Genomic DNA, 20,315 nt, shown 5'->3' with positions numbered 1-20,315 from the left:
GTTTTGTTGTTTTTTTTTTTTTTTTTTTTTGAGGAGGGGATAGCATTGTAACATCCCACTCCATAGTTCAGATTGGCCAGGAGCCACATATAGGCCATCCTATTGGCTGTGAGCTCATGGTCACTCTGTCTATGGCTCCAGAGTATAGAGATTACAGGTATAGCCAGCCACTCCAGGCTTGAGTTATTTCATGACATTCCTGGAAATTATCATAAATATTGGTGCAGACCCCAGTGGCACTCACCTGAAATCCCAATGCTCAGGAGGCTAGGATGGTGAGATTCCGAAATGCAGGTGAGATAATACAAGGCCTCATCTAAAAAAGAAAACAGTAATAATTCCTCGAGTCATAAAAAGCATGAAGTAAATACCACTACTTCCTCTGCTTTCTACTTCTGTGACTAAGTTGTATCGAGCAAATTATTTTCATTGTACAGTCTGTTCCTAGTTGGATTCATAGTTTCATGGGAATCCCTTCCAGCTAACCCCACCTAACCTGGCACGGAGGCCCAGACTGTGCTTGTACTCCATTCTTCCCTGACCTACATTGGAGCACACAGATTTCCCTTGCTGCCTAGTAGGGCTGAAGAATGAAGGGGAGAAATTAGAAAAGATTCTCCAACAACAGGGAGAAGACATCCGCCCTGAGATGAAGGAAAATATACATGACCCCAGCTACCAGGATGAGGAGGGGCCCCCACCCAAGCTGCAGTGTGTCTGGAGAAACATCATCCTCATGGCCCTGCTGCACTTGGGGGCCCTGTATGGGATCACACTGATTCCCTCCTGCAAGGTCTACACCTGGCTCTTCGGTGAGCAGCTCCCCTTGTCTCGGGCCAGTGTCTTGGTGTCTCCCTTCCCCTTAATGAGGTCCACTCTAAGCCAAGTCAGCAGCCATGTCCTGTATGGGAGCCTCCATCCTTTTTTCTTTGGCTCCTGAGGGATCGACTGGATCGGGATGCAAGACTGTCAGCTCTGGGAGTCCCTTAACGTGGATGCTGAGCCCATGCGCATGGTGGCTTGGAGGAGTAGACAGGCGACAAAGCAGCAACTGTCCCTGAGCAAGCTTTTCTGTGTGGGTTTCTTGCTTGTCTGCTTGTCCTCCCCAGGGAACTTGCAGACAACTCTTTGGACCTCGCCCCCATCCAGACGAGGTTGGTTTGCCTGGGAGGAAGAGGAAATAGGTTCCTGTACGACTCAAGTGCACAGGTGTCTGGCTCCCCTACTCCTCGTAGGTCTCGGGGATGCAGTGTGTGCTGGTCAAGATGTTCTTAGGATGAAGGAAGGTTGCAGAAGTGTCTCCTGTTCCATTCCCCATCCAGCCTGGTGCTGCTCATCTCACTGATGGATGCTACGGATGCTTCACCATCTAGCACGTCTTCCCTGTCTCCGACACACAGTTCTTTGGCAGACATTAGACCCCTTGAGGAGCCCAACCTACTATACCGACTGCTGTACTGAGAGAGACAGTGTGTCCCTGGCCTGTCATGGCCTGGGCTGATGACGGTGCTGTCCCTGGCATCTACAGGTGTGCTCTGCAGGTGTTGTCACTTGTGACCCCTGAAGCCTGAACAGGGAGAGCAAGCAGGACTTGTGTGGATGCAGAGGCACTTGCTCTGGCAGGTTCTCTTCAGGAGGATGCTGGGACGTTGTCTAGAGCAGCGTCAGGTGTGGGTTCTTTCTGGCTCCTCTCTCTTGAAGGGTAGTGGTAAAAAGAGGCTAGTTGGCCAGATGTTAGCTGCATCTGGCCCAGTCCTCTTAGGTCTTCTAAGTGGTGAGAGTTGGACTCTGGAGGTTCATCTTGGAACTTTTCCAGGTTCCTCAGGGAAATGCAACTGGGTGTTTCCTTCCTCGGGGTCTTGTCCCAGTGTGGCCTAAAGTGCATTTTCAGGGCAGGAATAGCTCGTTCTCATCACAAGGCATCCCATTCCCCATATAACAGGGTGCTTTATCCGTAGGTCATGGGACATGGTCCTGCTGAGGCAGCTGGGTGCTGTCTGTCCTCTTTTTCCTCTGAGAACCCCAAACTTGAGCTGCAGCATAATGGACCCGGACATGGGTAGCATTCCTCTGTAGGCTATGAACTCCCTCTCTCTTCCGCACTAGGAGGGAGGTCTTCAAATAGTTTCCGCCCCTTTTAATTCCCTTCCATCTTGGGCCCTCCTTAAAGGCCTCATTCGGTTCAGTTCTGAGCTTGACCAAACTGTGTTTGGCAGGTCGGTTGCTAGTGCTGGGAGTGGAATGACCCCAGAAGCAAGGCTATGTTTGCTCTCTTTTTGGTATCTTTCTATTTGCAATCTGTCATTTTTGGCTTTTAATGAATATAGGGCCATTTATACAATGTGCGGGATCTCCAGACGTAAAGTTCTGCAGCGTTTGAGGGTCCATTGTTTCCAGCAGGGCCCTAAAGTATTGTACATAGCTTTTGTTTTGTTTTTGTTTTTATTTATTTTTTAACCAAGGTCCCAGCTTTTATGTTAGTGCTACCAATCATAGGGACAGATGGCTACACTCAGTGTCCCCTGCCCATCGTGGATTATGCGAGGTCTCTTGAGCTGTGTAGTCTCTGAAGTCAGTGAAGCAGGGCAGTGTTGGGGTGCTCTGTTGTCTGGAAGTACATGCCAGAGTGGGAGCCAGAATACATTGTTGCCAGAAACCCTAGCTGTGAACCATGCTTCCCCTTCTGCCAGGCTTGTCGGGCTAGATAAACAAGAACCACTTTCCTCCTAAACTGTGATGTCATGTTAGTAGCGCCTAACCCATTCAAGGCATACAGTGAACGTAAGAATAGTAATACCCTTGCAAAGCTTGAGCCTCTGTGCACATGAGGCTGTAGACAGGGCTGGCTGTCCCTGATAGAGCCACCCTTCTACTACAGCGATGACACTCTATTGTACTGATCGTCCCAGCTCTGCACAGCACGTGTGTCCCTTGCCACTTGGGTCTCTTCAAATTTGGCAGGACCCAGATTGATCTGGCTCATAAACACCCACGTTTATGGTCCTTAGCACTGTGGGCATAGCTGATGGCCTTCAATACTTTAAAGAAAGTTAGCCGAGGGCTGGAGAGATGGCTCAATGGTTAAGAGCATTGCCTGCTCTTCCAAAGGTCCTGAGTTCAATTCCCGGCAACCACATGGTGGCTCACAACCATCTGTAATGAGGTCTGGTGCCCTCTTCTGGCCTGCAGACATACACACAGACAGAATATTGTATACATGCCGGGCGATGGTGGCGCACGCCTTTAATCCCAGCACTCAGGAGGCAGAGGCAGGTGGATCTCTGTGAGTTCGAGACCAGCCTGGTCTACAAGAGCTAGTTCCAGGACAGGCTCCAAAGCCACAGAGAAACCCTGTCTTGAAAAAAAAAAAAAAAAAAAGAATATTGTATACATAACAAATAAATAAATAAATATTAAAAAAAAAAAGAAAGAAAGCCGAAGGTCAAAGGACACGGGACCTGGCATAACGCTCCTGCACAAAGACAATGGCTGGGACCCTGTTCCCTGACCTGCGTCCTCAATACGTGGCCCTCCTTAGCTCGTTTCCATTTCTAGGTGGACAGTCTGTGAGGGGAGGGTATTCTCTTTAGCCTTGGGGAACAAAGCATCCTGAGACAGAAACACCCCAATAGGACAGAGGCAAATAATCTCCTGGGCCTCTAGCTGGTCACTGGCTGAGGGCATGGCACGTGCTTGTTTATACCCCTCCTTTGTGGTATGTAGGCAGCTCCCCGGCATAGGCTCCTACGGTTCTTCAGAAAGACAGTGGGTCCCTGTGCCCACCAGCTGCCACTCCAGCCAATCAGTGAAGGCTTGGCTCTCCTTTGTTCCGAGAGCCGCACAAGTCATGAATGTCCTGCCTACATGGCCCACATCTTGGAATATGTCTCATCTCTAGTGCTTTGGTGTCAAAGGGTCCTGCGTCTATTTACATCCCTAGGATTCACGAGAAAACAGATCCCCGTTCCAAGCCTTACAAAGACGCAATGGAGCTTCGGAAAGGTGTCCTAATGTTCTCAGCAGAGGCACTTTCCTGTTGGTGATCTCCGCTGTCTCTTCCTGTGTGTGTGTCACGTGTGTTTACTGGCCTGGGCATCCCAGCCAAGACTCTTCGCCTGTGGAGCCACCGAACCTATAAAGCATGGCTGTGCTGAGGTTCTTCCTCATCCTGGCCGACACCATGGCTGTCCAGTCTGCACCTGCTCCACTCTCTGCATCACCTCTACTGATGGCCCAGGGCAGACCAGAGGAAATCAGCACACTGAGAGCAGGCAGCGGGGGCAGCCATTGCCTCCCCCAGTCTTCTGTGGCCTTCTAAATAAAGTGTTTGCTTAGTTCTGAGACCCAGAGAGCATGAGGTACTTCCGAGTCACTGGCTAGGGAGACAGGAGGAAAGGGTCTCTAGTTACTGAGTCATCTTTGACCAAGTATCTTTGCTTTCACACAGTATGGCTGATTCAGTCCTTCAGTATAAAAGGCCATCCTGCGTCAGTTAGACGCTGGCCCTGGTCTTCTACGTTGAACTTACCCTTTGTGATGCCTGCCTTAGGATTCCACCACGATGGGAATGAGAATGAAGTGTTACAGCCCCAAGAACTCTTGTTTCAAATAGCAAATGGAAACATTTCTAATGGCAGGGCCTCCGTGGCAGGCACTGTGCTCGCATTTGGCAGATGTACTCATTAAGTCTTCAGGATGTCATCAGAGGTGGGGACTGTTATTATCCCTCATTTCAGTGGGGAAATTGTGTTAATAAGTAGTTTCATCAAGCAGTGTTCAGATAGCACCTGTGGCGGCCGTGCTGGCTAAGTCAGCTCCTGAGGTCTTCGAGGCACAAGTGTATGAGACAGAAGGAAGGGAATTAGAGAAAGGAGACTTCACTGGGCTTAGGTGACAGCAACTGGCACCAGATAGCTTGTCCTCTGGGGAGAGGGTATCAAAGTGGGGCTCATAGTGGGATAAGAAGAAAACAGAAAATAAAATTCATTTCTTTTGTTGCATGTAATATTGGAGATTCCCAACTTATGTGTACAATCATCTCTGCCCTGGTGGTTTACACCCTGAACGCTCCTGTTCTCTGTGGGCAAAAGGGAAGAGGCTGGTATTATTGGTGCATAATTGAAGGGTTAGAAAGAGTCCCGCGTAAGAGGTCCTTAAGAAATGTGCCCCAGCTCATAACTTACATGCTGCTCTTATTACTAGCTGAGTAACCTGTCATTGTGAAAGTATCAACACAGAGTTCCCCCCATCCGCAGCCACAGACCGACCAGCACTCCAGACCCCAAGGCCACCTGCTTCTTAGTTCCTGTCTTCAAGGATTAGACCATCCATTAGGATCCTGTCCAACATTCTTTGCTTGAAGAACTGCTGTTCTTTGCCAATGAAACTGAGGGCAGGGACCCATCTGCCTTCTTCCTACCACAGACTCTCAGGAAGCAAGAGTGCTATTTCCTGAGTCTGAGACTATAAGTTTTTCTCGGAGGCAAGTGTGCAGAAAAGCTCCACAAGGCCCTTGGGAGACAGTCCGGGGACTCTCTGAGTTCCAGGTCCTGGCAGACACCGAGGCCCTTGCATTCCCCCAGAAGGGTTTCTTTTCTCAGTACTGGAGTCCTCTTTTCTGTCCCTCAGAATGACGTGTATGAATGGGCCCGAGATCACCGCACCCACCACAAGTTCACAGAAACACATGCTGACCCTCACAATTCCCGGCATGGCTTTTTCTTCTCTCACGTGGGCTGGCTGCTCGTGCGCAAACACCCAGCTGTCAAAGAGAAGGGCGGAAAACTGGACATGTCTGACCTAAAAGCCGAGAAGCTGGTCATGTTCCAGAGGAGGTGAGTGAAGGGGGCATGGGGTGCAGAACACCTGGGGTTTAGAGGCCCCACCTTTCCTCTTATTTAATGTGTAAATAAAAGCTGAGAGGATTGTATGTTCAAGACCCATTTTAATGGCTCAGAGGCCATAACGATACTTTACTGTTTAGTTCAGTTCCACGCCCTTTGACGATTTTCCTGAATGCAATTAAATACAATTTGATCTACTATCACTAACTAGATAGGCATAGACATAAAAATTAATACAGCCAAGTCTTTTCCCTCAAGGAATTTATAGTCTATTGAGGTTGAGAGACAAGGCAAGTATTAAATAATCATGATACAAGAGAGAATATACAAAATATTAATCCCAGTATTTGAGAGGCAAAGACAAGTGGATCTCTGTGAGTTCAAGGCCAGCCTGGTCTACAGAGTGAGTTTCAGGATAACTAGGGCTACACAGAGAAACCCTATCTTGAAAAATGGGGGGGGGGGGGACTCAAAGGCAGATGGACAAGAACCCAGGCAGCAGATCTTGGAGGCTGAGGTTGTGATTTAGCCCTCATCTGTCTGATGAACACAGTTTTGTGCTTCTGAAGAAAAGAATAATGACTTTCTTGTCAGGAGACAGGCAGTCCTAGACTTGACACACTGGCCTCTAGTGGTGGGGTCCTAGGAGAGTCATTAAATGTGTTCACATTGCCTCATTTAAAAATTTTTATAAGAGCCGGGTGATGGTGGCGCACGCCTTTAATCCCAGCACTCGGGAGACAGAGGCAGGCAGATCTCTGTGAGTTCGAGACCAGCCTGGTCTACAGAGCTAGTTCCAGGACAGGCTCCAAAGCCACAGAGAAACCCTGTCTCGAAAAAACAAAAACAAAAAACAAAAAAAAAAAAAATTTATATAAGGCCGGGAGGTGGTGGCGCGCGCCTTTATTCGCAGCACTTGGGAGGCAGAGGCAGGTGGATCTCTGTGAGTTCGAGGACAGCCTCATCTACAAGAGCTAGTTCCAGGACAGCTAGAACTATTATACAGGGAAACCCGGTCTCGAAAAAAAATATGTGTGTGTGTGTGTGTGTGTGTGTGTGTGTGTGTGTGTGTGTGTAATATATATATAACCATGTGTTTAACAGTCTACCCCACTCTCTCCTGATGGTTTCAGCCCTCGTCCTTCCTCCATACTCTAGAGGTAGGAGGAAAAGCAGCGCAGGTATGCTGCAGGAGTGGATGCTTCCTGTGGCTGTGAGAGTCCTCTCTCCATACTCAGTGTGTGCTCTCTCCCCGTAGGAACTATGAGCCCGGCCTCCAGCTCATGTTCTTCATCCTGCCCACACTGGTGCTCTGGTATTGCTGGGGTGAAACTTTTCTACACAGCTTTTCTGTTGCCACTTTACTGAGCTATGCCTTGGTGCTCAGTGCCACCTGACTGGGGAACAGTGCTGCCCGCCTTTACGGGTATCGCCCTCATAACAAGGACACTGGAGCCTGAGAGAATGTGCCAACTTCAGTGGGAGCTCTGGGTAAATCAGCTGTTTACAGCGTGAGCATATCCATTGGTCTGCTAGTCAGGATTCTCTGCCCTCTGAAAGACTAGAGAAGATTTGTTTGTTTTTCAAGACAGAGTTTCTCTGTATAACAGCCCTAGCTGTCCTGGCACTCACTCTGCAGATCAGGCTGGTCTTGGACTCACAGAGATCCACCTGCCTCTGCCTCCCAAGTGCTAGGATTAAAGACATGTACCACCACCGCCTGCCCAGATTTGTTTGTTTTAAGTCAGGATCTTACTCTGTAACCCAGGCTGACCTGGAACCCACTTTGTAGCCCAGGGTGGCCTCAGAGTTGCGACAGTATCTCTGCCTCAGCCTCCAAAAGGCTGGAATTGCAGGTGTGAGCCAGCACATGTGGCTCCTAAAGTTTTCCAGGATAATTTGTGTCTCAGTTCTTCTGTCCAAAACTAGAGTTTATTAGCTGAGTACAAAGCCAATCTGGTCTACATAGCAAGTTACAGGCCAGTCAGGGCTACATAGTAAGACCCTGTCTCAAAAATAAAGAACATCAAAAAGCTAAACCAATTAGGGATTATATAAAAAACCCATATGAAAGTCAGGCAACATGCCTAGTATAAAAAAGAAATGGTGAAAAACATCAGGTTCCCAAATGATCTCCAAATGCCATGAGAATCAAGCCGCTTTTTAAACAGGGCCTCCTGGCTGCCTTGGAGTTTGCTATTTAGGCCAAACTGGCCTTGAACTCACAGATAGTCCTTGTGTCAGGCGCCCTAAGAGCAGGGTGTGAGCCACTGCACCTAGCCTACAATAAATCCCTTTAAGTTTGTCATTGCCCTGTGCCCTCTGGCTGGCTAGGCTCTCACTTGGGGGAGGAAGTAAATGAATAGAACAGCAGGGTCGACCGGGCAGGCAGTGAAGCTCAGTGTCTTGCATTTAATCATGCAATGTAAATGAAGAGGAACTCGGACGGGGTTCCCTCACTCAGTGCTCCTCTCTGAGTGGATCTTCATCTTCCTGCCCTAGCTGTCTCCATCGGGTGCCTTCCTCCTCTGAAGATGCTCCTACTTTGACCCTCCTGAAATAAATCACTTTCCCTCTACAATACTAGATTTTCATAGGCGAGCATGGCCTGAGCTGTGTTCTGTGCGGTAACTGGAAATGAGCTTCTTCAGTTCATGTCCTCAGGACTTGTTGTCCAGAGTGGCTGCCAGCCTCTTTCTTTACCTCTTATCTGGTCTTTTGTCTTTTTCTGCTTACCTCACTCTTGGTTCTTCTCCAGCTGTTTCCTGCCACGTTAGTCTTTTGTGTTTTGTTTGTTTCATTGCGTCTTGAATTACCTCCCCCACTGTCATATGCTCAAGTTATCTGAGAAAGCTGATCTCGGAAGAGATGCCCCAGTTGCTACACGCAAACCTTGCCTCATTCTTCTTTAAATCTAACACTCAAAGCCTCGAATATAAAAGTTACAATCCTCTGTCAGCAGCCTTAGCCAGGTGCCCTCTCCCCATACCCCCCGCGCCAAGTCTACACTGTGGACGAAGGGGCATGCAGATGCAGATAGAACCCTTAACACCAGGAGCCCTGTCAAACCCCTTTCCCTTCCTCTGGTTCATGTCACCCCTAACTATCTGGGGTTCCTCACTTCTCACTTGTCTTACTAGTTGTTCTCTATGCTAAAGCTGACGGCAGTGCTGTTGTTCTTGAGGGAATCATCAGAAAGGCAGGTTCTGCCTACAGCTGACGGTCTGTAAAGTTTTCATTTATTTGGCACAGTCATTACCCTGAACCTAAAAACGTGTATTGACTTTTCAAAGTGAATGCCCATATTAGGAGTTCCCAGAATACCCACAGTTAGAAGGAATCGCTAAGTGTTTTCAGAGTGGTTCTGAATTATTAGTCCCTCCCTCCCCTAAGATCAAAGATGACAGCAGCCCCCAGGGAACTGCCTGGAGCGGAGGGGACTCTGGGCCTAGGCCTCCCTTCCTTTGGCTTTTGGTTGCTGTTGCCTTTTCTGTTGGAATCTCTCACACTGAACAGGAAACACCAGTAGCATGCGGGAAGCTTGAGCTGGCTTACCTTTGTTAGAAGCATTCATATCCTCCCCTCCCCCACCAGACCACGTGAGCCTCCCCATACAGACACAGAACCCGTGGGGTCTCTGGTCAGGCTTTATGTTTGCTCTGGGTTTTTCCCCAGTAGAATCATCTTCCCTCATCCAGTTATCACAAGAGAAACATCCTTCCCCTAAATCCTCCACACATCATCAGTAAGTGAGATCACTCAATATTATGATGCCTCTGAGGTCACTTTATTTCCTCAGGATAGAAGGAAGACGCAGGGTAATCTATTCAGTTAACAGCAGCATAGTTCTCTGAGGTTCAAGGCACCTTCTAGGTAAGAGATGTGCAGGAGGCAGCAGTCACCAAGCCCCCGACTGCTCCTGTGCTTCTCTTCCAGGCGAGGGGTCGGTCATTCCTAAATCCTTTCTTCTCTAACGTCCTTTGGGTAGGCCAGTGATAAAGTCTTTGCCTCAGGAAACTCTCAGTGAAGCGCCCTGTACTTCTTGGTAGGCGGTTTAATCTAGAGATGCTACAGTCTTAGTTGTCATGAATCTGTGTCCGCTAGACGCAAGTGGAAAAGAACTTTATTGACAGAGCTTGCAAAGCAGGCAAATTATAATGGGGGACTCACCATGCCAAGGTGATTCTTAAGCAGGGATGGCATTACATGAAGTGAGTTATAAGGAAGGCTTTCTGTGATCAGACCTGGCTGCTTCTCAAAGAGACATGGGGCATGCACATGCGTGCACACACACATACTACATTTATACCACATGCGCACACACACTATACACACACACAGCCCACACACATACCGCACGTACACACACATACTATACACACACCACACTGAAATGGCATTTCAATTGCATTTTAATAAATAAAGCTTGCCTGGGGATTGGGAGAGTAAAAGAGCCCCACTGGTCAGCCTTACAGGCCAGGCAGTAGTGAAAGACCCTCTGGACACCCCCCCTCCCAGAACCCGCAGCTGGCCTGCTCCCATGAGAACATCCTGTTCGCTTAAGACCCTCAGGACCCTCTCAGGACCTGCAGCTAGCCGGCTCTCATGAGAACATCCCGTTTGCTTAGGGAAACAGGATGTCTATAGTCAGCACATGTGCCCAACTTAGAATATCAGTAATTCACAGAAGAGACAACTCCCCCTATGAAAGATCCCAGCTTGGCTGCTGTAACGTCATTTCACAAAGCTTTTGACGAACGACTGTAAGTGCAGAGTAAGGTCAGGGTCCCTGGCTGCAAAACAGGATATTTATATCCATAGATTCGGACAGGACATCAATTAACAGGATGTCTGTTCCCATACATCTGTGCTGGGAAAAGGAAAAACCCCCTGTGCCCCTTGCCCCATTCCAACTGACCACTAACAATGCATTTGCTTCTGTAATCTGCTTCTGCTGCCCTCTTTCCTATAAAAAGACCTTCCCCCAGTCTGCAGGCGCGCTTGTCTTCCGAAAGACTAAGTCGCCCCAGGTACCTGTGTACTTAAGTACTTAATAAAGCCTCTTGCTATTTGCATCCGAAGAGTGACTCGCTGCTCCTTGGGAGGGTCTCCTCAGCCTGAAAGACTGCCCACCACTGGGGTCTTTCATTTGGAGGTTCCACCGAGATCTGGAGACCCCTGCCCAGGGATCACCGACCCACCACCGGGAGGTAAGCTGGCCAGCGATTGTTTTCCGTGAATGTCTGTGCTTCGGTGTTTCTGTGTTTGCGCCTGCGACTGAATCTGTACTAGTTGGCTGACTAGATCTGTATCGGGCGGACCCGCGGAGGAGCCGACGGGCTCGCACTCCCGACCGCAGCCCTGGGAGACGTCTCAGAGGCATCTGGGGGCCGGATGTGGTGCCTGGCCCATCGGTAACTCTGTGAATCCTTACCGAATAGGATTGTTCGGGGCACCCCCACAGTCCGAAGGGTACGTGATTCTTCTGGGAGACGAGGAATCCGGATCCTCAGAGTCTCCGTCTGAAATTTTGCTTTCGGCATTATGCCGAAACCGCGCCAGCGCATCTGTATTGTCTGTGTATTTTCGTGCTTAATATGTTCTTTGTTTTGTATATCTGTTTGTACTCGAGTCTAAATCTGGTACCATGGGGCAGTAAATAACCATCTCTTTGACCCTAACTCTATGAAAATCCAAAAGAAATGCAGACAGTCTGCCCTTCCTTTACTTCTCTAGGCTCTGCTGCTGAACTGCCCTACTTGCTGTTGCGAGGGGGGAGGGAACAGGACTGTGATCTCCTGAGGCACAGCCTGGAGCCAGGCCTAGGCGGGGCAACTGGCTCCAGCTCTGAGCAAACCTCTCAGCAGGACGCAGGGCGGGGCATGGCAGCAACCCTGGCCCGAGTCAGAGAAGGGGGCAGCCGTGGCCCCCCTGAAATCCCTGTGCTGAAAATGACGTCCTCCCTTGCTGACCTGAAGTCCACCAGCACCGCACGGGAGGACTGGGGGAGGAGGGCTGCCTTAGACAGTCCAAGGTGTTCCCTCCCCCTACAGCCAATGCAAAGGCCTTCCCAGCTGCTACTGGCAGTGTGAGGGCTAAGAGGAACTGAGTGGACCAATCCTGACCTCACAAGTTCCCTGGAGGGAATGCCTCCTGGGGCCTCTGGAATCCCATTCAGAGAAAAGCTGCTAGATTGCTGTGAGTATAGAGATGGGATGTGGGAAGCTTGTGCTATACAACTAGGAGCTCACTGTGGACAGAGCTGAGGCTGAAGCCAGGTCCTGGGAGGATCCCCAGTGGGGTTCCCTGTGGAGAAGGCTTGTTTTCCTTAGAAAATAAGGTGCTAGAGACTGAATGGCAGCCCGCATCTGCAAATGCCATGTAAAACCTTGTACTAAAGATCTGTGGCCCTTGCCCAGGGGAAATAGCTGGTGCTAGCGCCAGGGTCACAGAACTAAGCCTGGGAACCTGCAGTAGGCTATTTCTCTGGGGTCGGATACCCTATTAAAAAGCAAAGGTCCCCTAAAGAACCTGGACCTTTCCATTTTGGCAGTAGGACAAGAGATTGCAAGTAAATTTCCCTGTGGCTGTTGATAAATGATAAGTGTGGATTCAGGAGTAGTAGCTAATGGAATAAGCTGACATTAAAAGGGCCTGCCAGCCCTAATAACATCTGTCTTCTGGGGATGCTCTATACCAGTCATCATGTGCTGCATCCAGGTAAAAGCCTCTGGTTTAAAAATTGGGAAAATTAAATTAAGTCACTTTAAAATAATATGCTTATAAAAAAAAACTACTATGCAGTGTGTCTAGAAGAAAAGTAAATTCCCAGTTCTGTTTAGATGGATGCAGGACTACACTGTCTTCAAGAACTATTGCTGTAGAAGGCCTGGCACAGGGCCGGGGCCATATGAACAGCCCAGCTGAGCTTCTAAGCCAGCCCATGTTTAGATCTGAATTTAACACTTGTCTGCTCACAATGCTTGTGATAAGGTGGGGGCCCTGAGTTGCCCCACAAGACAAAGATCTGCTAAAGCCTCTCACCCCACTACAATGGCAAAGGGGGTGTTACTAAATGATGAGGTTGAGTTAAAATGGTCCTTTTGACTCTTTATAATGTTTATGGCTATTAAAAAAAAAAACATGGCGAAGATTCTCATTTATTATTAATATAAAAAAGGTGCATTTTGAGTTGTTTTCAGATTCTGTCAATGATAATATAAAGGATGTCGCTAAGTTTTTAAGGTAATATGTTATCTAATTTTGAAAGTCCACCATGCTAATGTTCAAAGTAGCTGTAAGCATAAATTGTCAAATGATATTTTTAATCTTGGTCAGTTTTACAAGAATAAGATAAAATCTCAAAATTGTTTAATTTGCATTTCCCTGATGATTAAGGATGTTATATTTAAACAAATTTTAAATATCTTTCAGTCACTTCAAGTTCATTTGTTGAGAATTTACAGTTTTGGTCTGTGACGTAATTGTACTAATGAGGATTAAGTTCCTAAGTTCCTTATATGTCTCATGATACCTCCCCATTCTACAGGTTGATATTACGTTCTGTTGATTATATCCTTTGCTAAAATAAATTTTAAACTTTTTTCCTTCTATAAAAGGTTCAATATTGTTGGTTTTATGTTAAGGTCTTTAATTTGTTTGGATTTCAGTTTTGTGCATAGAGAAAAATATGGATCTATCTTCATTCTTCTAAAGGGAGAAACTGACAGTCAAAATGCTGGGCTCATGGCAAATCTCAGGCGGGGGCTGCAAGGCACCCCACTAATTCGGCCGAGATAAGAGAGGTTCTCCAGGGGCCAGTTAAAATCTGTGTTCCTTAAATGATTAATAAAAGTTTACAGGCATTTTACCCAACCTCTGAAGGTCAGCAGACAGCAGTAGCCACAAAAGAGAGAGAGAGAGAGAGAGAGAGAGAGAGAGAGAGAGAGGCGGGAAGCAAAAGAAAGATAGGACTCAGACAGATTAGGAGCCTGGGCAACAGAAGATCAAAGACAGATAAAGAGGGACACTGGAACTGAGTAAAGAATACAAACTGGACACCTTACGAACTATAAATTTGGGAAAAAGACAAATAAATGACTCGTTCCTCCCTGGTCACTTCTGAATGTATGACCAAAGCCTTTTGTTGACCAAACGAGGGACTTTTGCTTTCGCTGCTGTTTTCAGTTCTGCAGGAGACACAGGCTGCTTGTCTGCCTCTGTCTCTACCACGCCCTCCTCACCAGGACGACCACCTCTCCTGCCTTCACTGCTGAAGAAATCCTCACCTCCTAGCAACTGCCTTGGTGCTGTGCTTGCTCTAAAGCCTGCATGAGCCCTGACTGCTCACTCTACAGTCTTGCTCCCCTCACCCATGTCAGACTGCGATACAGCAGTCACCATGCTACCACAGGTGCCCTCCTGTGCCAGACTACTGCTCCTGTGCTGGGCTGACGTCGATGGACTATGGATCCTACCAGCATCTGCCTAAAGGACAGGCGAATGGCAAAATGGCAGGCTAAGCTGTGCCAGGCAGAGCCGAAAATGAGGGTGAAGCTTGCCAGGGGTACAAGGCTGGCGGTCCGAGCTAAGCAGGTACAGAAGACTGAAGGTAAGCGGAAGGCGGGGGCAACATTGGTGGACAGGAAGCAAATGATCTGGGCCAGTAGCCTCCCCTCAGGGATGGCGGCCCGACCAGAATGCTGAACTTGTGGCTTTGATACAAGCTCTACAGATGGCAGAAGGAACGTCTATACTAACAGCAGGTATGCTTTTGCCCTCACCTATATATATATATATATAAAGCAATATACAGACAAAAAGGACTGTTGACATCTGCGGAAATTTTGAGCCTCCAGGAGGCCACGCATTTGCCAAAGAAGATAGCCATCATACATTGACCAAGATTGAGACACCCAATGTAATGGCTAAGAAGATCAGAAAAAAAAAATCATCCTAAGGTTTGGGATGGCCAAGATAATCATGTCCCATAATAGGCCTGCCTTTGTTGCCCAGGCAAGTTAGGGTGTGGCCAAGACATTGGGGATCAATTGGAACTTAAGCTTACCAACCTCAAAGCTCAGGTCAGATAGATAGGATAAGTAAGATTCTAAAAAAACAAATTGATATAATTGGCCCTGGAGACCAGCAAAAATGACTGGACAGACCTCCCTCCCTCCTGTCCTGTTCTGGGTTCAAAACACCCCGGCATCGTTGCCACTAGCTCTGTTGCCTGGCTAGTTAGCTGCTGCTCATGTATCTGCTGACAATGGTTGACCTTGATGATGGAATCCTGAGCTCAAGGCTTGCACAGGGCAGGCACATCTGCTGTAAGATGGGCTTACATCACCTTCAAGGCTCTTCTTTCCTAAAGTCAGAAACCCACAGGGCTCTGCTCATTTTTAATGTCTTTTAAAGCATAATATCAGACAGCAGAAGCAAAAGACAATTCTGTTCTGTTCCTCCTTTGTGTGTCTGGGACCTATTGACAGGAATTATTTAGTACAGTTTGAGACTTTTCCAGATCAGACCGTTTTGTGCAGATAACTGCAGAGAGAAGCAAACACACCTAAAGCCTCCTTACCTCTTGACAGGTTTTGTTTTTCTACAGGAAAATCTTGTTTTAATCTATGGGGTTATAAAATGATATGGCTTTCAAAAGGTAAACAGATGTAATTTAATATATGATAAAATAGATATCAATGGGATGTTAAAACTTTTTAATGCTGTACTTACAAATGTGAAGCCTGGGTAAGGTCAGTCTCAAAAAGATATTTATGTCCCCATTGGCTGTCCTCTGGCTTTAGGGCTTTCTGTTTTGTTTTAAACATTTGTCATCCTGTATTGCATTTTCTCTCATTGTTTGTTAAAGTTCTCACAATGGACACAACCCTGTACATTTGGATAAAGCTGATGCTACGGGATGCAATGGAAACTCGTAAATGCCATGTGGTGCCAGCTGGACCGAAACTGACTTCTCCGGCACATTCTCTGGAGCTGAGGAACAACACTCCCGGTGTCTACAGCAAAAGAGATTTGTCTCCATAATACTAAACTTGCCTCTTAGGAGAAGGCATCCATGTGTTTCTTAGGGCTGAGTTAAGCTCTTTGTAGTCAATAGACTATTATTGCCACAATGTTGGGTGCTATTCTCAGGTCTACAGTGGTTCACAATGTCTACCATGTAGTTACTTTCAAGCCTCATTCAGATAATTTTGTTAAGAGCTATTCTGCACACCCTAGAGATGTTTTACTATCTTCTCCCAATACTGCTCTGTAAAGTATGAGTTATTTTGTCCCATCAGTTGTACTAGTTTTCATGTGGCTATTGTCTGAGCAAATATTTCAGAGATGGTGCTCCATGACAGGAGGGGCCTGGTTCGGTTGTTTTTAGATGCTGACCATAGTGGATTGGTTAGAAGATTCATGATCAAACTTAGAGAAAGATTAAAGCAGAGACAAAAGCTGTTTAAATCACAACAAGGATAATTTAAAGGATGATTTAATAAGTCGCCATGGTTAAAAACCTTAATTTCCACTATAGCTGGGCCCCCTACTTATTTTACTTCTCATCTTTACAATCGGCCCTTGCATTTTAAATCGCCCGGTACAATTTATAAGAGACAGGCTTTCAGTTATCCAAACCATGGTACTCTCCCAGCAATATCAGATATTAAAGCAGAATGACGTAGAGGTTTTTAAACACATGGATTTATGATTAAATCCATAAAAAAGAAAAAGGGGGAAATGAAAGACCCTCTGGACACCCCCCCTCCCAGAACCCGCAGCTGGCCTGCTCCCATGAGAACATCCTGTTCGCTTAAGACCCTCAGGACCCTCTCAGGACCTGCAGCTAGCCGGCTCTCATGAGAACATCCCGTTTGCTTAGGGAAACAGGATGTCTATAGTCAGCACATGTGCCCAACTTAGAATATCAGTAATTCACAGAAGAGACAACTCCCCCTATGAAAGATCCCAGCTTGGCTGCTGTAACGTCATTTCACAAAGCTTTTGACGAACGACTGTAAGTGCAGAGTAAGGTCAGGGTCCCTGGCTGCAAAACAGGATATTTATATCCATAGATTCGGACAGGACATCAATTAACAGGATGTCTGTTCCCATACATCTGTGCTGGGAAAAGGAAAAACCCCCTGTGCCCCTTGCCCCATTCCAACTGACCACTAACAATGCATTTGCTTCTGTAATCTGCTTCTGCTGCCCTCTTTCCTATAAAAAGACCTTCCCCCAGTCTGCAGGCGCGCTTGTCTTCCGAAAGACTAAGTCGCCCCAGGTACCTGTGTACTTAAGTACTTAATAAAGCCTCTTGCTATTTGCATCCGAAGAGTGACTCGCTGCTCCTTGGGAGGGTCTCCTCAGCCTGAAAGACTGCCCACCACTGGGGTCTTTCAGTAGTAACACACACCTTTAATCCCAGTAGCCACACTAGTTGTCATAGAAACCAGGCAGTGCACGCCTTTAATCCCAGAACTAGAGAGGATTATAAAATGGGAGGAGACTGCTCTCAGACACGGTCTCACTCTGAGATTCCTGGAGGCAGGATCACCATTTTGGACTGAGGTCGAGGTAAGAGCCTGGCTGCTTTGCTTTTTGGATCTTCAGGTTGAACCCCAATTTCTCTCCCTGAGTTGTTATTACTCGTGCTTCAACATAACACACACACACAGCATACTTCCTTTCTGTCCTGAGCCCCAGAGCTTGGCAATGTCAGAACACAGCTGTAAATCCAGTATGAAAATATTCTTGAGTAAAGGTCAGAAACACCCATTTATGTAGTAAGTAGTCTCAGCTGGGAAAGGAATTTGTTTTTCTGTTATAACAAGATCTCCTGTTTCATGGAACAAGAGGTATTCAGGTAGGGCGTGTTCAGAATGGGCGAGTAAGACATTCTTAAAGTTCTGAGCAGTCCATGAGATGCTGCTCACCCAACTTCCTCCATTTCTCCGCTTGGCCATCTCTGGGATTGCCTCTAATGTTGGTAAGATGCTGTGGGATTTGTGAACTCCCTAAGCAAGAAAGGAGTAGAAAGTAGAGTTGGGCTGACCAGAACGGGTGGTAACCTGATTCTCTGAATGTGACTGAAGTTTCTACCTTAGAAGGAAGGTCATAAGGAGACACAGTAGACAGCAGAGGAAATGTCTGGGCCACCTGTCCTTCCCATTCCAAGGCAGAGAGGCTGAGGGGCAGTGTTGGGAGAGTTTCTCAGAAGTAACTTCCTGGAAGAAGACTCTACAAGATACCCAGGGGAGTATAAGCTTCCTGAGCAGGGGCTTAGTGTTCAACATTGAACCATTTTCAATGCCAGGTCCCTTTATTAATCCAAATTGCTTCTTGGATTGATAAACTCTAGGCCTCTGCCCGCAATGTTATGCTTCTTCTCCCATATTCCTTGCTCTGAACCATCTGGCTCTGCATGGCTGCCTTGGGGGTAGGGTGGGACCCTCTGACTCACAGTCCTTCCTAGCTGGACTCTACCTTTTTCTCTCCTGCTGGTACATTCTGTCTCTCCCCACACAGGAAGCCAGGGTCTGCATCCCTGCAGCTCCCCTCCTGTGGACACCGCGCTGTGGAGGAGCTCTTCCTTGTCTTCCGCAGACAGAGCTGGTTGTCTTCTTCCCAGGCCTCCAGACCCTCTCTGCGCATCCACCTCTGGGACTTCTAGCATCTTGATGACCCCAGACAGACTATCATCTGAAAAACTGTTCTAGAGATATGACTGGCCCAGACAGCTTCTCTCTCCTAAGTCTTGACCAATCCAAATGCTGATGATGTAGCTCTGAGCCAGCCATGCTGCAGGCACCTGAAAGATAGCAAGGAAGCCTTAGCTTTGGTACAGCATTCTGTCCTCTGCACACTCCTCTCCCCACCTTGGATGCCCTTTCTGCTTGAAAGACTTGTAGGAGGACCACAGGGCATGGTGAGACCTTGTCTCAAAAAGAAGGCAGAAGGAAGGGCAGCCATAGAGAGAAAGAAAACATGTGCAGAGCATGTATCTCATAGGGGATGGATAAGGCCTCAGCATACAAAAGCAACTATTACTCTTTTGCAATAAAAAGACAAATAGTCCAGTTCTAAGCTGGCAAAGGTGTTGGACCTCACAGTTATGCAAAGCAGAAACAGAAATAGCCAATAATTACATGAAAAGGAGCTCTATGTCAGTAACCACCCAGGTCATACAAGTCAGAAACACACGGAGTTAGCACTCCACACCCACTAGAGCAGCTGTAATTATAATACTTAAAAAAATGTTGCTGAGGATATGGTAAAATTGGAACCCATTGATGGAGGGGCATCTAAGATGGCATAGCTGCTTTGGGAAATACACTGGCCATTCTTCAGAAAGTTAAAATGTAAGGTACCATGTGGCCCGATACTGTACTCTTTGGTAGACCCAAGAGAATAAAAACATAGACCCACAAAAACCCATGTACATAAATGTTCACTGCTGCACTGTGGAATGGCCCAGTACAAAAACCACACAAAAATCCATCCAGACTGAATAAACAATGAAATTTATTTATATGCTGGCATTTTCTTCAGCCATAGAAAAGAATGAAGTCTTGATACATGGTATAACATGGATGGACAAACACCATTCTGAGGCTGAGAAGAAAGGCACAGAAGTCAGTGTGTTGTAAAATTGCTTTTATATGAAATGTCCTGAATACACAAATCAAGAGTCAGTTAACAGACTGAAAGTAGCCATGGGCTATAGAACAAAAGAAAGGGAAGTGACTGATGGCCGGGCATGGTTTTACTGGGCCTGACCAAACTGCTCAAGTTAAATCACTGTTGTGGTAGCCCAAATTGTCACAAAGCCTGCATGAGGAAAAAGTATCTTGTACTTTCATTGTTGTTACCATAATTTGTAGTTGAAACTCAAACCCAAATAAAGTAATGAAGTGTGGGTTAAGTTCAAGTTTTTCATTATGAGAAGCATGCGATATTCTCATCACTGCGGAGAGTAAGTTCTTCGGTCCCACACTGTACAGGGATTCCCATGAGAAGACGTCTCGTTATACCTAATCATGATGGTGAAAGAAAGCCAGAATCCACCTTCGGCATCAGTGAAAAAGCACTGGGGTGAGGGCTTTGTCTGCACGTATGTCTGCATCCCAGAAGAGGGCATCAGACCCCATTATAGATTGTGAGCCACTATGCGGTTGCCTGGAATTGAACTCAGGACCTCTGGAAGAATAGTCAGTGCTTTTAACCACTGAGCCATCTCTGTAGCCATACAACCCACTTATGGAGGCATTTTCTTAATTGAGGTTCCCTCGTCTCAGATGTCTGTGTCAAATTTACATAAAACTATCCAGCACACCCAGTGATACCCAAAGGCAAAGCCTGGGGGCACAGCCCTCCTTGCAGGCTGGCAATGGCTGAACTTGTGACCAGGACCCCAGCACAAGATTCTCTAATACCTGTCTTAACGTTAACTGCACCTGATTTCAA

General features: G+C 47.1%; 1 pseudogene; it reads left to right on the top strand.

Moving 5' to 3' along the window:
• The first annotated feature begins 272 nt into the window (after nucleotides 1–272).
• The window catches only part of LOC121454092, a 38,208-nt pseudogene continuing 18,165 nt past the window's right edge, over nucleotides 273–20,315 (top strand).

The sequence above is a fragment of the Microtus oregoni genome, unplaced genomic scaffold (genome assembly GCF_018167655.1).
Source record: "Microtus oregoni isolate MIOR12 unplaced genomic scaffold, Mior012 000012F_ref0000307, whole genome shotgun sequence".
Lineage (NCBI taxonomy): Eukaryota > Metazoa > Chordata > Mammalia > Rodentia > Cricetidae > Microtus > Microtus oregoni.
Note: the sequence above shows the minus strand (reverse complement) of the source record. Positions and strands in the feature narration are given on the sequence as shown.